Below are 15,194 nucleotides of genomic sequence, written 5' to 3'. Positions count from 1 at the left end.
AACCTGCATAGTACCATGGGCAATAATATTACTTTCTTACACTTTTGCAAGTTAGAATCACAATAGAAATAATGTTTTGTGTTTCAGTATTTATGTTCTTAAAGTTGAAGCCTGATTAAGTCAGAAAATGAATCAAATTTGCAAATTATTTTCAGCTGTGCAATCTGGTTATTTAAGAGTCTATGAATAAACAAATCTGTGGCTCTACCTAAAACAGTAAATAAATCCTCGATATATTATGCTATTAAAACTGCAGTATGGGGAATAAAGTCTAATTCTTAATATCAGACACTGAAACTCATAATAAAATAATTTTCTCCAGTAGCAATGTGGTTATAATTACAATAGTATTAATAATGCATGTTAACAGAAAAAGACTGTTCCCTAGCAGTAGCCTCTACTTTAGGTTGGATGGAAATTTTTTTGTCATTAAAAGGCAAATAATTCATTATTCAGATGAATAACATCAGAAATTCAAGTTGTAGAAAGATATTTTACTTAAAACTATTCACTTTTCCAACAACTAAGGATTAGTAAATTTTAGTATATCCATTTTGAAACATTATAAAATTAGAAGTTATTGTTACAATATACATAAGTGTTAAGTGACTTGAGTAATGTTTATTCTTTCTTTTTAAATAAAAACAACTCTCTCTGCTCTTCTCTGCCATCCTATGAGAAGTTGCATTTGCTCCTTGCCATGTCTTGTCATAAGACTCTCAGGGTCAAGAGATTCCCGGCCAAGAAATGAAAGAAGAATTGTTCCATTCCCCAATGGATTTGAATGAAAACTGGTAATAACATTAGGTACAACTCCAAGAGAAGACAATGGAGAAGAACCAAGCTGGGTCTATAAGGAGCCCTATGTGAGGTAGCACACATATTTATTCTGTGTCAGGGTCACTTAAGTCTTACCATACCACTCTGGAAACATCACTACTATCTGAAAAGCTGGATGTGTTTTATTGGGAAAATGATTTTTCTCTTTGTGTCAGTGTTTCTACACTAGTGTTTTGGCTCAGTAATAAATAAGTGAGAGCTTTGTTGGAAAAAAATAAAAACAATATGAAAATTTCATATTCATAACAGCTAACTCTAGGAAATTGGTATTTTTCTTTTCTTTTTTATGTTTGAACTCTACTAAAATAAACATGTATTATTAATATAGTCAAAATTAAACCTATCAGTATAATGTAAAAGTTAAATACTTAGTATTTTGTACAAGCAGGTTTATTCCAGTTTCCAATTTATCCATCACCTATTTCTTTTCAGAAATTATCTCTAAATCTTTTAATCTGGAGATTACAATTTATATAGGACTGAACATGCTGGGTCATTGCAGAATCGTGCCCAGCTGAGGAGCACATGGCAGCAGAAATCTAGTGTGTGCTCTGCTTAAAATTTTGTGCAGCCACAGAGCTGTATCTACTCAAAGGGAGGTATGTCTGTTTGTGTGGGGAGAGGAGAGTTCTAATCTGCTCAAAGAAGCAACACACGTTAGCCGGGGTCTTAAGAACAAATGAGTTTTCGGTGGGAAGTGATATTTTCTTTCCAAGCAATTTAAATAAAACTAGTTCTGTAATTCAGAAGCCCATTTTTGTACTAGAATTTCTCATTCTGGGGGTAAGGAGGACGATTGCAGATGAAGAGAGTGGCTATCTATGGTGAGTTTCAGGTTGTTTGACCTTTGGGTATGGTGTTAGGTGTCTGACTAAAGGCATCAGATGGAGTAAAAAAAAATATATTTTTTTTGAATAATTTAGCCAACTACACAGACAAGACTAACTTGTGTGCTTAACTCACAGAACCAAACTCTAGGAGAGTGATGGAAGGCACTCCAGAATGGGGCAAGTAGGGATGGGAGACAATCAGCAAAGACATAAAAGAAACACAGTCACCTAAAATCATACAAGTGTACAAAGCCTTAAAAAGTAGTTTTGTTACCCAGCCCAAGCTCGCTCTGCTCGCAGCAAGACAGGCTGATAAAGCGGGAGATAAGTTTTTGGGGCAAGGAATAATGACTTTAATCGGAAAGCATCTGAAAAAGATCATCTTGTCCCAGTCTGAATTCAGGTTCTTTTTATACAGAGGAGAGGGAAGAGGGAGGGGCCACTGTTGTGCGGACCAATGTCTGAGCAGGGCTGCTATAGGTTGCATCTGTCCCGCCCCTCTTACAGTTTTAATTATACTTTGTGTTTACATATAGGTGATGCTATTTGGAAGGAATTAATCTCTTTTAAAGAATCCTACCTGCAATGTTCAAAAATGTTTCTTCATATTGGCTAGCTTAAAATATAGAAAATAATATATAACTTTGATGACACATTTCAAAATATTTACATTTTCCAGATAATGACTGCAAATATTCAAAAAGAACATCATAAAATCCATTTGATAGGATATGAAATATAGAGACGTTTTGGGAATGAATAAAGTCAAACTTTTTTTTTTTCTTCCTATAACTCTTCACTGATTTGGGAAGATGTGGATTCATAGTTCATATAAAAATTCAGTATAAAATATTTGCATTTTGGGGCTTCCCTGGTGGCGCAGTGGTTGAGAGTCCACCTGCCGATGCAGGGGACACAGGTTCGTGCCCCGGTCCGGGAGGATTCCACACGCCGCGGAGTGGCTGGGCCCATGAGCCATGGCCGCTGGGCCTGTGCGTCCGGAGCCTGTGCTCCGCAACGGGAGAGGCCACAACAGTGAGAGGCCCGCGTACCACAAAAAAAATAAAAAAGAAAAGAAAGAAAGACCCAATGCATATCCCCAATTCTTTTACCTGTTTGGCTTCATTCCTATCTCACATCACATTTCCTTCTGCCCTTCATCACTGCAATAATTCTATTTTTCACCATTCCTCCCCCTTTCCCTCATTCTTGTTTCATAATTCTCCCAGATAGAAAACAGAGTGGAAAGCCTCCATATGTCACTTTGAATTTTTGACTGTCTTGTCAAACTATATCACCATTTAATTAGAGAAAGAGAGGACAAGTAGAAAACAGCAACAAATGTTTAACAAAGTTCAGGAAAGTCGAGGAGAGAAAACTCCCTGTTTTCAAAGCGGACCAAGGAAAGTGTTATTTTCCCTGAAGTCAAGCTGACACACAAAGCTTGAAAAATAAAAATCATCTTTCACATTGTGTTAAATTGTTGGTATTGTTTATATTGGTTGAGTCATATGGACTCTGTATTTCCCTATGTTTACTATTGGCTTGATTTTCCTCACCATTAATAAAAATAAAATTTAGAAGTTCACACCAAATAACAACAATGAACTAAATTAAGAACAAAAGAGAACTACTTAGAATTACTAGCTATTATATAATGAGTTCACATATTTTTTAAAGCAAGACCAAAAAAAACAATACAAACAAAATCCACCTTTTTAAAAAATTTGAGATGTTCTCTGATTCTAAACTTTCCCAACACTGAAATGGTGATTTCTAAGAAACATTTTTAAAAGCCCATATCTTACAATATTTAACACAATGAAAATCCAGTCATAATGTATCTCATAGCTTGAAAAACCCTTTGCTATTCCTTTGGGCAACTAGGCAAAGAGAACTGAAAACCAAGGGAAAAGAGTTGATGTGATGTATCAGAATGCATTATCAACACAGGGTCAGGAAGTAAGAGCTGAACTCTGACAAGGGCACACCCTTAAGGAAAGGCCCCCACCAGTGGGAAGTCCCATAGACAGTGAGGGTTTGTCAGGAAGGACTGGATCCAAGGGTTACAGCTGAAAATGCTCAAAGAAAAATTCAGGGACAGAGTTGTCAGCAGCCCCAACTAAAAGCCAAGTTTCCTCATGTGTGAGTGAAGCTTGGTAACAGGGAAGCTAAAGGAGTCTGTATTTGAAGCAAAAGGCAAGCAGATAGGAACACTTTGAGATGGGTTTTATTTTCTAGAAGAAAGGTGAGAACAAGCAAGGCAGAATTCTGGTGCTCTGAGAAGAGCCAGAAAAAAATTTATAAATATATATATACATACATATTTTTTTACTGAAATTGGAATTAGGTATGATGATCCCTTTGAATGTCTGACTGCCTGATCAAACTATACCACAATCTAATTGAAGAAAGAGAAGACTGGAGAAAAGGAGGAAATATTCAAAAGTTCAGCCAAAGTTAACCTGAGTAACAGTCCCTGCACATTATAACCAGGACATGTGATAAATAGTGATAAATGTTAACAGGATAGGAAAAATGCAGAAAGGAGTGCTGAGAGTGAGCTTCAGTTTCAGAGAATACAGGAGGAACACCAAGTATTAAATCAGGGATGATCTCTATTACAGTCTATTCAAGGAAGTGTCTGATACCAAACTCCCCTCACCATTGAGTCAGAAGCCTGTGGTTGCATACAAATTCCTGCCTACCATGATCTGGGTACTGGGTGGGCAAAGCTTAACAGAGATTACTGGGCACTTTTATTCTTTGACTACAACTATCTTTTTCAGAAGTGAATAAGTCAACATACAGAAGATCCCTGAAATAAGGACCTGATCAAGACTAATATCATCCATAAGTCAAGATATAAGGCTAAAATTTCATTTGTGCCTCTTATTCTCTTCCTGGTAGCTTTGTGGATGCCTAAAGATTGTGACTATTCAATGTCCTACTTTTGCACAAAGGAATAAATCAAAGATGGAAACACAAAATGCAGCAGGATCCTTGTTTCTGAAGGCATCGTGTCTTTCCTCCATCTACTTTCTCATAATTTGTAAAGCCTTAATAAAATTATGTCAACCACCTTCTGTATTGGAGGAAAAGAACAATATTTCTAAGAAAAGAATGACAAAGATAAAATGAGAATTCTTAAGTTGTAATTCCAGTGGGATATTTTTAAGATTAGACAATTTTCATCACATCCAGATCTAACTTTTTCTAAAACACTACAATTTTTGGTAAAAAAGCAATTATGCAGTGTAAAGAGGATTTCCCACAATTTGTGAAACTGGGTTCATTTCAGTGCAAATGACAGAAACCCTGACTGAAGCTGTCTTAAGCAAAAAGTAGTTTATTGATTTGTGTTACTGGCTGAATACTAATAATATATTTGGGGTCTGGTTTCTTACATTTTCTTGGGCAACCTCAGCATTACTCCTCAACCTCAGAAGGATGCTTTGCTTGTGGTTGCATGGTAGCAGCCAATTAATTACCAACCAACAGATAAGAAGGAAATTTCTTTCTGAGTGTTCCTATATAGGTCATACGATTCATACTTAAAGCTTAGTTTTGGTCATCTGCTCATCTCTAAACAAAATGGCTTTGGCCTAAGTCACTTTTGCAGACTTTGAAGATGAGAGTGGATCCCCAGCTAGCCTACATAGAATGATGGATAGGGAAATCCCTGAAGCTAATTTTAGGGGTTGTTAAGGTAACAAAAAAAGATATCACTTGTTTATAATCATTAAATAATTCTGTTGAGGGCAAAGCCAGAGGAGGTGTAAAATACTTAGCTCTAACTATATAAAAATTGCCAACATTTTAGATAATTTTTATCTAATTCTTTTATATTAATAATCAAAGATAACTCAAATATCAACCAAAATACTCATTTCACTTTGAAGTGGTTTTCAAAATACTTAAATATCAGATTGTAACTTTTAATAAATGCACAAAGATTTACCCACTTTCATTACCACTTTTACACTGTATGTTTAATGCAGTACATGGTCTAGGGATCAATAGGGAACATTTGTTTCTTCCATCTTGTTTAAAAACTATATGCTAATGTACATTCACACCAGTATCTGTATTCAGACATGGTGAGAAGAATCAGAAAGAAAGAAACCAGTATGGCATAGCTTTCATTTGAGCATCTAAAACTAAACCTAGGTTGGTTCTCTAGGCATGTAGGAAATATTCACCTGCATTTCCATCATACAAGAAGTACTTGTGTCATTTGGAGACAGACTGAGTTGGATGCTTAGGCATGTCTACAATTAAGCAGCAATGACTCTAGTTTGGGATAATTTTCAAGCCAGCTAGCTACATAGGACACTTGCCAATTTTTAAATTAGCAGTCAATCAGTCCTATACTCTTTCTCTTTTTAGTAACCTGTTTTGTTCCCTGGTTACGTTCCTGGAATGTACAAGCAGGAAGAAGGAACTTCCCACTTGCCTATGCCTCTGCATATGAAAAGTTGTCTCCTCTCAGGCACAATATTCTTCAGAGTATGCAAACAATAATATAACATTTTTCCAATAGCACAAACATAACACCCTGAAGAGAAGTAACATTAAAATATAAGACGAAATTGTATCATTTTAGAAGCACTCATTACTGGATATGCCTGGAAATCCCTGCGTTCACTCCATTGCTTTATTTATTATAGATGCTCTGTGCAGAGCTGAAAATGTAAGAAATCAATCATTAACTCATTCAACATGTGAAGTACACTTTATACAGATATATATATATAGATATGTATATAAACACAGACACATACAAACAGCATACATATTGAATTCCATTTTCTCTCCATGATCACTATAGTATATATATATTTTTAAAAGTAACTGAAAATATCCATCCCCAAATATTAAAATTCTCCAGATTAAAAAATAATAATAAGGGCTTCCCTGGTGGCATAGTGGTTAAGAATCTGCCTGCCAATGCAGGGGACACTGTTGTGCGCCACAACTACTGAGCCTGTGCTCTAGAGCTCGCATGCCACAACTACTGAGCCCATGTGCCACAACTATTGAAGTCCGTGCGCCTAGAGCCCGTGCTCCTCAACAAGAGAAGTCACCGCAATGAGAAGCCCGTGCACCGCAACGAAGAGTAGCCCCTGCTCATTGCAACTAGAGAAAGCCTGCGCACAGCAACGAAGACCCAACACAGCCAAAAATAAATAAATTGAATAAATAAATTTAAAAATAATAATAATAGGGCTTCCCTGGCAGCGTAGTGGTTGAGAGTCCGCCTGCCGATGCAGGGGACACGGGTTCATGCCCTGGTCCGGGAAGATCCCACATGCCGTGGAGTGGCTAGGCCCGCGAACCATGGCCGCTGAGCCTGCGCGTCCGGAGCCTGTGCTCCACAATGGGAGAGGCCACAACAGTGAGAGGCCCACGTACCGTAAAAAAAAATAATAATAAAAATAAATAATAATAAAACATATATAAAAACACAACTGTATATACATGCATATACAGGCATATATATAATTATATGCTGTATATATACAGTATATAGTGTATATAGTATATATATAGTGTATATGTATGTGTATAAAATTTATTTTCTCTTATGTGCATACCAATACATAACATTCCTAGTAAATCAATTACAGGTTAACTTGACTTTTCCATTTTTATTTGTTTTAGATCAAATGGCTACTTTAGCCAAACAGAAAATGCTCCATACTAGACTGCTTTTGGTGCCCACATGAATTTAGCCATTTATTCCAACTAGATATGTCCTGTCTAAATATGATTGTTTTTTATAGGAAGTATGCTCTGATTTTAAATGTGTTCATACCACACAAGCTAAAAGCCACTTACATTCATTAATTCCATTTTTAATAGCTTTATTGATATATAATTCACATGCCATACAATTAATCCATTTAAGGTGTACAGTTCAATGTTTTTTAGTATATTAGCATAGTTAATACATAGTTTTGTATGTGCATATGTTTTTATTTCTCTTGATACATACCTAGGAGTGGAATTGCTGGTTCATATGGTAACTCCGTACTTAACATTCTGAAGATCTTCTAAACTGTATTCCAAAGACGCTGTGCTATTTTACATTCCTACCAGCAGTGTATGAGTGCTGTGATTTCTCCACATTCTCACCAACAATTATAATCTGTCATTTTTGTTATAGCCATCCTAATTGGTGTGAAGTAGTATCTTACTGTGCTTTCTTTGCATTTCTCTGATGGCTAAAGACATTGATCATCTTTTCATGTGTTTACTGGCCATTTGTATCTATTCTTTGACGGAATATTTATCCACATTGTTTGTCCATTTATAATTGAGTAATTTGCCCTTTTATTGTTGCTTTGTAAGAGTTCTTTACATATTCTAAATACAAGTCCTCTATCAAACATATGATTTGCAAATATTTTCTCTCATTCTGTGGCCTTTTTAATTTCTTCACATTATCCTTTGAAGTACAAAATTAATTTTTATAAAATCTAATTATTTGTTTTTTCTTCTATTGTTTGTACTTTTGTGTGTGTGTGTGTGTGTGTGTGTGTGTGTGGTATGTGGGCCTCTCACTGTTGTGGCCTCTCCCATTGTGGAGCACAGGCTCCGGACGCGCAGGCTCAGCGGCCATGGCTCATGGGCCTAGCCGCTCCGCGGCATGTGGGATCTTCCCGGACCGGGGCACGCACCCGTGTCCCCTGCATCGGCAGGCGGACTCTCAACCACTGCGCCACCAGGGAAGCCCTGTTTGCACTTTTGATGTCCTATGTAAGAAACCATTGACTAATTCAAAATCACAAAGATTTATGCCTATGTTTTCTCCTAAGAGTTTTATAGTTTTAGTTCTTACACCTAGTTCTTTGATCCATTTTTATTTAACTTACATATGATATCAAGTAGGGGTTCAACTTGATTATTTTGTGTATGGATATCCAGGATCGTTTGTTAAAAAGACTATTCTTTCCCCCACTGAAGGATCTTGGCATCGTTGTAAAAAATTAGTTGGGCATAGGGCTTCCCTGGTGGAGCAGTGGTTGAGAGTCCGCCTGCCGATGCAGGGGTCACGGGTTTGTGCCCAGATCTGGGAGGATCCCACGTGCCGCGGAGCGGCTGGGCCCGTGGGCCATGGCCGCTGAGCCTGCGCGTCCGGAGCCTGTGCTCCGCAACGGGAAAGGCCACAGCAGTGAGAGGCCCGCGTACTGCAAAAAAAAAAAAAAAAAAAAAAAAAAAAATTAGTTGGACATAAATGTGAGGGTTTATTCTGGACTTTCAATTCTGTTTGAATGTTCTGTATATGCCAGTCTTGATTACTATAGCTTTGTTGTAAGATTTAAAGTCTGAAAGTGTGAGTCTCTACATTTGTTTTTTTTTTTTTTTTTTTTTTTTGAAGATCATTTTGGCTATTCTAGATTCCTTGAATTTCCATATGAATTTTAGGAGCAGTTTGTAATTTTCTGCAAAGTAGCTAGCTGTAATTTTGAAAAGGATTACATTGAATCTGTAGATCAATTTGGGATTATTGCCAAATATTGCCATCTTAACAATATTAAGACTTCCAATCCATGAAAAATAGAATGTTTTTCCATTTATTGTTTTCTGTTAACTATGCTATACAGTATTTAGAGCATAAGTTTTGTATATTTTTGTTTAATTTCTATGTGTGTACTATTCTTTTTGATACTATTATAAATAAAATTGTTTTCTTAATTTCATTTTTGTAATCTCCTTTGCAAATATATAGAGATAAAATTTTTAAATATATTGATCTTGAATCCTGAAAACTTGCTGAACTTTATTAGTTCTAATAGTTTTTTTAGTGAATGCCTTAGGATTTTCTATAATAAGATCATGCCATCTGCAACTGAGGATAGTTTTAATTCTTCCTTTCCAATCTGTCTGCCTTTATTTTTCCCACTTTATTGCCTAATTGTCCTACCTAGAACCCCCAGTACAATGTTGAATAGAAGTGGTGAGAGTGGACATCCTTGTTTTGCTCTGGATCTTAGGAAAAAACATTTAGTCTTTCACCATTAAGTGTAATGTTGCCTGTAGGGTTTTTGTAGGTGTCCTTTGCCGAGTCGAGGAACCTCATTAATTCTTAATGAAGGTAAAATATATGCTAAGGGACAAGGGTCCAGCTGGTAGCTCTCTAGTTCAAATGACAGAATAAGTGAACCAATGTATCCTAAATCTAACAAAGTTGAGACTTTTTTTCACATGTACTCAGTGAAACCTCACACTGTGTCTCATGTCTTAACAAACAAATAAAACAACTAAGACAACTCTCAGGAACTTTGTGTAACTTACCCCAAATCATGAACACTATAGCAATGCCAGGATTTGACCCAAAGGCACTCAGTGTCCAGGAAAAACACAGACTAGTACGAAATAGTGATATTAGGCTTGGCTAAAAATGCTTTTGGTGAAAAAAGATGAAAGGATTCTTCCTACTGAACCAGATAATTTAATGATAATTGGCTCCTTTTGCTATTGTTCTTTCAGGACCTTGAACCTTTTTTCCACTAAACCACAACTTTCTTAAAATACAGCTTTAACTTATACTACTGTTATAGTATAGATATGCAAAATTTTTTAATCAACTGCTTCATGTCTTTCTGCTCCAAACAGACAGTGATATACAATTGTGGGTTCAATAGACAAAAATATATGTTTTCTACCAAAAAAAAAAAATTACTTACAATGATATGTTCTTTAACAGTTGTTGTTTTTGTTTTTTTGTTTGTTTGTTTGTTTGTTTTTCCTCCTCCAGTTAGAAGATAGAATTAATCTTAGGAGTTCTGGCAATTTCTGAGCATTATTAACACACACACGCATCTAGTTATCTGACAATGGTCTTCTTGAATTCAGATACACTTTCAGACAGAAGACAGTGCTGAAAACCGTTTTGGGGGAAAAAAATGAGTTTCCTCCTATTAAAAGGATAATTTTAAGTCAGTGCATTTAAGGCCATGCTATTATGTGCATCTCTAAAAAGTGGGAGAATGTAATCTAAGGCCAGAGCTGATAAATTGGAGGGTCATCTGTCTGATAGGGCAAATAGATTTTTTTCAAAAATGTATTTGGAAAATTAGCAAAATATTTGGAATTCAGCTCCATCCAAAGGTGAAGAATATTCTCCAAAGGAATAACTGCAAATAGAAGGAAGGAAAGGCAATCTGCTTGTGCTTATTTTTAGCTGCCAGTTCATTATGCTGCATGACAAAATCACATGGAGATCTCAATCTGGCATACACACTCACTCTGCGTTTGGCAGTGTGTCCCTTGCCAGGAGTTTTCTGAGCAGAATTCTGATGTGATGGGGCTTCCTTACTACCATATAACACAAAAGGGAAGAAAAGAAAGAAAGAAAGAAAGAAAGAGAGAGAGAGAGAGAGAGAGAGAGAGTGGGAGATAGGGAGGGAGGGAAAGGAAGAAAGGGAGAGAGAGAAAGGAAGACAGGAAGAGAAAGAAAGAAAGAGAGAGAAAGAGAGAAAGAAAGAAAGAAAGAAAGAAAGAAAGAAAGAAAGAAAGAAAGAAGAAAGAAAGAAAGAGGAAGAAGAGAGGGAAGGAGGGAGGGTGGGAGGAAGAAAAAATATATATATATATAATATTTCACCATGAGTGGGTATCACCACACTAAATGAGACGTCGGCACAGCAATATCTGATAAGATTACAAATATATCTCAGAATTCACTTCTTTATACTTTCAATTTCTATTGACTAAGCAGCAAAACATCAGATTCACTTAAAACACACATTCCAGGAAACAAACTTTGATTTATGTTCTTGAAATTACATTTCCTTTCTATCTCTTAAATTGAGTTTTGAGTTTCTTTCTTAAGTTTACCCTGCACTGAGCATCCATCATATTCTCCCGGAGCTACATTCACAGTCTTTTATGGTGATTCAAAGTGACTAGCAAAAACTTCCCACGTATTGACTCTGTTTAACCAATATTAAAGGCATATTCAGGGAATCGGTCAATTTCCAGTTGATGTATGTCTAGAAAATATGAAACACTTTCTTTTCTTTACTTCTCAGAATTGAATACTACAGGATAGCTCTTGTGAGAAAAACATAAATCATAATTATTATATAGAAAGAATAGCACAGGGCACCATATGGAACATAATCCCAAGTATTGAGAATTTTCTGCTAGCTGTGAGGAAATTCCAGAGCTAAATGCAATACCCAAGGTAACTGGGCCTCAACTCACATGGTTACAGTACCTGTACTTAGATGGAGTCAGATATGTCATAGACGATAAATAAACGCTTGTTGAATTGAGCCGAAGTAGCTCAGGGTTACTTTCTTCCCTTTCTCTGGTGATTCCCAATGCCAAAAATGGTATTTAGAGCAACAAAACTAGGGTAGTGCGTGGTATTTAGATTGACCTCAGTGAGTTATGCTGAACAATGCATTGTTGCTTTTCACAAACACAGGTGAAATCTTCCCCGATAAAAACTAACCCTGGGGCTTCCCTGGTGACGCAGTGGTTGAGAGTCCGCCTGCCAATGCAGGGGACACGGGTGTGTGCCCCGGTCCGGGAAGATGCCACGTGCCGCGGAGCGGCTGGGCCCGTGAGCCATGGCCGCTGAGCCTGTGCGTCCGGAGCCTGTGCTCCGTAATGGGAGAGGCCACAACAGTGAGAGGCCTGCGTACCGCAAAAAAAAAAAAAAAAAAAGCTAACTCTGAAAATGCAATAACCAGAGAATGCAGAAGTCAAATTTGAATATATGCAGAGGCTTTGTCATTCCAAGAAATTATGTGCACTCTGCAATTTTATTTATCCATCACCATAATCCTCTTAACTGAAGGAGAAGATAAGTGAATAATGTTTGAGAAAATGTTGCATTTTGCATAGAGTACTGAGGAATATGCAACACAATAACCAATATTAGAATGAAAGTGAGAATGGAAATTGTCACTAATCTAAGACCCTAACTGAACAGCTTTAAAATAGATTGTTCTTGCAAAGTGTACAATTTGAAAATATTACCAAAAATTTTTAAAATTTCCCTATTGTTGTATTGAGTAACATCATTTATAGGAATTTATCCTAAAAATGATTTCTGATTCACCCAAAGACATTTTACAAAGATCTTCTTCCTAACAGCAGGAAATTAAAAGCAAACTAAATGCTGAAGAATAGATTATTTATTTCTGTGTAATCTTATAACTGTTAGGATCAGTATGTTTAAATGTACAAATAGATACTAAGTGAAAAGCAATATTTTAATATAGCTATATAATTAGAAAGATAAAACAATGTTTACAGTTGTTTAGACAATAGAGTTATGGGTAGTTTCACATACCATATCTATAATCAGAAAATTTTTGATAAAATATCATTTTACAGTGCAAACCAAGTTGTATAAGAGACTTACCATCTGAAAGCATATGTAGTAATTTATTTTGAAACATACACTCTTGTAAAGCAATTATACCCCAATAAAGATGTTAAAAAAAAAAAAAAAAAGAAACATACACTCCATGAGACCAAGAGTTTCAGTGTGTTCATATTTGCATCCCAAGCTCCTAGCACTGTGCTCAGCCCATAGAAGGTGTTTAATAAATGTTGTTTGAGTGAACATAATCTATTGATCAATCAGAGATAAAATGAAGCTTTCGATTCTCTCTCCTGGAATTGTGCCGAATTCCAACAATTAGCTTTCCTTGTTTCAATAGTGCTGTCATTTCACAAATCACCCCTCCTCTCTAGTGGGGAAAAAATAAACACTATGGGCCTCCAATTCCTACTTATTTCAATTTTAATCCTTCCAAAATATAAAAGCAATGCACTTCATCTTAGTCTAATTTCTTTTCAGAAATGATATTTTGTGAAAAAGTGTATCTCAGTCAAGGATGAACAAAAACATTTTGATTATATTGGATTTATCATTACGGGTTCATCTATTCAGCTGCCCTTACTAAAAATAACAATCATAGTCTGTCCATATCTGCATGACCTTAGATAGTAATTTGAAAAATTTATCCAATGGCCATCTCTCTCTAAATATAAAAGTAATAAATTCTCCTTAAACTAACATCAGGTAATGAAATAAGCCTTTTTGAAGCAACACCTCCTCCCTCCCCCACAACACACACAATTTCTCCTGAGTGGCTTGGAAGAAAAATAGAAACTGTTATTATTATCCCAATAAAATAACATAAGTAGTATTGTATAATATTATTATAACACCAAGTATATGTTCAGCAAAATTACCTTGCCCTGAAGGACTTCCCTTCAAGGAATATATTTTAATGACATTTATCTCATTGTAATACTTTCCTTTCAAGAGAGACTGCTCAATGTATTCATTACTTCTACATTTTGAAACACTGTCTCCAAGGACAAAAGGAAACACGAATACAATCTATGGCAAAATGATAAGTAAAGGAAATTGACCTAGTTATGTCTGAATTATCACACAGGCTGCTCTGCGCACAGGAGTTGCCATCCCTGTGAAAGCCACACCTCTTAGTTGCAGGCACAGGGGGACATCCACCAAAGCACAATTTAAGCCAAGAAGCTTTGTGTGATAAGCAAAAGCCTGTAGATGAAACATACCCAGTGCTCCAAGTTATTTCAGAAATGTGTGTATCAACGTCTCCAAAGGGAGAAATGCATAAGGAAACAACAGTTCTTAAAGTGTAGTCTACTTTAGTTCACTACAGTGCAGAATAGATATTTCTTTGATGCCTGATTCTGTAAGCTCAGTACCATCCACAGGGATTTCCAAGAAAAGAGGAGAAAAATCACAATTCTTTTGAGAAAAGGAATGTCCCCTTTCCTTAATAAACTTCAAAGACATCAGAGAAAAAATAAGAAATGGAGTATAGTTCCTATTGTCTCAATATAGCACTCATCTCTCTCTCTCTGTCAGACTCCTTTTACATTTATTCTTAAAAACAAGAATTAGAATCTTACCAGCTCTGGACATAGAATCTGTAAATTAAAAATATATAGGATCTAAAACTTTGTATTTTCTTCAAGAGCAAGGGAAGTCCCTCTTTCACATCTCTATTTACCAGAGGACAGAAGCTACTCAGTTCAAGCAGTCAGTATTATTATACCTTATTTTGAAACTTTCTGATTCAGTGATTCACTCATTTATTCATTCAACAAATTTTTACAGAGTGTCTATATATATTGTAAAATGTGTTCTTTACTGGGGATACAGTAGTTTTTTAAAAAAATGCTTACTCTTATGTATCTTGCATCATAAAATAAACTAAAAAATAACATAAAAATAAGTTAATTGCATAGTTGTTAGAAGGAAGTACTATTTTTAAAAAACAGGAACAGAACAGAGAGCCCAGAAGTAGATCCACATAAATATAGTCAACTGATTTTTGACAAAGAAACGAAAGCAATACAATGGAGCAAAGATAATCTTTTCAACAAATGTTGCTGGAACAAATGGACATCCACGTGCAAAAAAAAAAAAAAGAAAGAAAAAGAAATGAACGTAGACACAAACCTTACACCCTGCATAAAAATTAACTCAAAATGGATAACAAACCT

The 15,194-nt window shown here is 35.9% G+C and overlaps 1 pseudogene; it reads left to right on the top strand.

Moving 5' to 3' along the window:
- The first annotated feature begins 700 nt into the window (after window positions 1-700).
- On the top strand, window positions 701-856 carry LOC113616163 (60S ribosomal protein L39 pseudogene; annotated as a pseudogene).
- The last annotated feature ends 14,338 nt before the right edge of the window (window positions 857-15,194 follow it).

Source organism: Aethalodelphis obliquidens, unplaced genomic scaffold (assembly GCF_003676395.1).
Source record: "Aethalodelphis obliquidens isolate GAN/ISIS:26980383/991018 unplaced genomic scaffold, ASM367639v1 scaffold1, whole genome shotgun sequence".
Taxonomy (NCBI): domain Eukaryota; kingdom Metazoa; phylum Chordata; class Mammalia; order Artiodactyla; family Delphinidae; genus Aethalodelphis; species Aethalodelphis obliquidens.
This window is presented reverse-complemented; position numbering and strand designations above follow the sequence as displayed.